We start from the raw sequence: 2,500 nt of genomic DNA, 5'->3' as shown, positions 1-2,500 counted from the left end.
CCTCCCCCCATCTTAACCTCTGCTGTGTGTGAACTGTCCTGTCTTGCACACCCCATCAATCACACTGACATTATCTGTGTTTAACAGGCCCAAATCAGGCCCCATCCACAGATTTATGCTAATCTAACAGGTTGTTTGTACGGCTGAGTGCTCCTGGGCAGGCACCTCATTTATACGCAAATCTACCTCCAATAAAACCCACTCACTGTGACCGCAGAGCAGTGTTTGTCAAGGAGGAAAACACACACTTTCACTCTCTCACTCTCTCTCTCTCTCTCTCTCTCACTCTCTATCTCTCTCTCTCGCGCACATACACACGCACGCACGCACACACACACACACACACACACACACACACACACACACACACACACACACACACACACACGTCAGATAAATCCTCTCATCTGTCTCTCTTTCTGTCTTGTGCAGCTCTTATCCTTCCATCATAACGTAACTAGAGCAGTAAGCAGGCCTCAATTCAATGGTAATGAGAGTTACAATAACAGACATTTGGATTGTAGACTAGAAATGTGTATTATTCATATAACAGAGCACATGTAACTAGATTTGCATGGAGTTTGGTACAATATCTATTCTGAACTCCAATAGTATTTCAGACGGTATCTATGAGATAATGATTTGTATTTCAATAGCGATTTTCTCCAACTCAAAACACTCACAATGCCAATAAGCCAAAGCCAACACTCTTGTTGTGGTAATCCCATCATGGGATTTGTGATATGAATACAACAGAGCTAGAGCTACAGTCATTAAAAATCAGTTTTTCAAAAGCTGTTTAAGAGTGAGTTTAGGTTTATTTATCTTGACTTATCTTTAACAGATCAGTGTATCAGGTCTTGTCTGCTGAAGGTGACCTTGTGATGGTGTGTCTATCCCCTGTTCTGGGCTCATTGACTTTGATAAGTTGGGGTCTATACCTGATTACAGAGTGGCTATAAAATCTCCTCTGCCCAGTGTGGAGGCAGTAATGATGGCAGGGAACATAGTATGGTCCATACCTACCATGTTTACAGTAAACATGAGAAAAAAAAACTAATGTTTTCTACCTCTTTGAATTAGGAGGATCCCATCCAGACAAACCTTTTAGCGTCCGCTGGTGGGTGGTGGATGTGTGTAGGTTTATTCCATATTCTGCACCCACGCCTTGGGTCTAACTTGTCCTTGATCAAAAACTGCTGTGGCTCATGTCCAAAAACAGCACAACACAAATTGGTTCTCAGACTGAGAAACCTGTACCTGTGGCCACCTTACGATGATCTATGTGTACTAAAGAAGAATTTGATGGGCCATATACAGAACTAAAGGTCTGTGTGTGTGTGTGTGTGTGTGTGTGTGTGTGTGTGTGTGTGTGTGTGTGTGTGTGTGTGTGTGTGTGTGTGTGTGTGTGTGTGTGTGTGTGCGTGCGTGCGTGCGTGCGTGTGTGTGTGTGTGTGTGTGTCTGGTAGGGATGAGACACCATTACCAGAGAACAAAGAAGGTAGCTCACAGCCCATTTTTTTCATACCCATGTGAACATTGACAGAAAACAAGAAAAAATTGGCTATTTTTTTCCTTCCAATCTAGCCTACCTCTACTGACAAGCGTCAGTCAAACCTTCCCTCCATGGTTAGATGAGATTCAGTCTATCCGTTCCTATTAGTGTAACTGTTTCCTTGTGAGCAAAGAAAAAAAATACTGTGTCAATGTGGATGACATTGAGTAAATGAGCATGAGAAGAAAAAAAAGATCTATACTTCAGTAAGGTAGCCTAGTATTCTCTGACCTCTAGAGCCACCATGTGGCAATGTCTGGTACTGAATTGCTGTACATGGAATCCAAATGCAATTGGCCTACTTACAAAAACAGAAACAGGCCTAGCAGAACAGAACTAAGTATTAAACAGGAAAACAAACGTAGGCCTGGGTATTGCAACCTCCTTACCAATTATTTTTTTCACTTTCAGATCTGCTGTCTGTATGCAGCTTTACAGCAAACAAGTCCTAAACTTCCCCCAATTAGTGGAAATCCTCTAACGAATCACTGCGGTTAGTGTTGGATTGAGTCGTCTGGCGTTTTCCTTGGCAAGCGTGCGAAATCATAGGGGAGAAGAGACCCAGCCTGACCTTCACAACAGGCTGGGACTGCAATTAGCGGCGTTCCTGCCGAAAGCAGCGCCTCACACAGTCTGCCTCCGCTCCGTCAAAAGGAAACTAACACCATCAGTCACAGAGACTGGATGCTGGTGGCATTTCTATGCCACATAAAGGTCACCTTGCATCAGGAGGCAAAACTTGAGGAGGCAGAGAAAAAAAAACGAGGGGATAATTAAGGAAATAGTCATAATTAAGTGAGAAACAGTGACTCTGGGGGAGTTTTAGGAGGTGCTAGCCGTGGCGCTAGGGGCTATGACTCAGCTGTTCCGGTGGCGACCTCCTGGCTTAGTGAAATATTTATGGGGTTGTGTGTTGGTAACTTTTTTTGGCCGTGAGGCGAGAAA

At 43.8% G+C, this 2,500-nt stretch overlaps 1 protein-coding gene across 1 annotated transcript in view; it reads right to left on the bottom strand.

The window, feature by feature from the left end:
• tafa4b (TAFA chemokine like family member 4b) overlaps positions 1–2,500 on the bottom strand; it is a gene marked incomplete at both ends in the record, with an annotated part of 17,093 nt that overhangs the window by 13,879 nt on the left and 714 nt on the right. The gene's annotated exons all lie outside the window — the stretch shown is intronic.

Source organism: Argentina silus, assembly GCF_951799395.1.
Source record: "Argentina silus genome assembly, chromosome: 4".
Lineage (NCBI taxonomy): Eukaryota > Metazoa > Chordata > Actinopteri > Argentiniformes > Argentinidae > Argentina > Argentina silus.
Note: the sequence above shows the minus strand (reverse complement) of the source record. Positions and strands in the feature narration are given on the sequence as shown.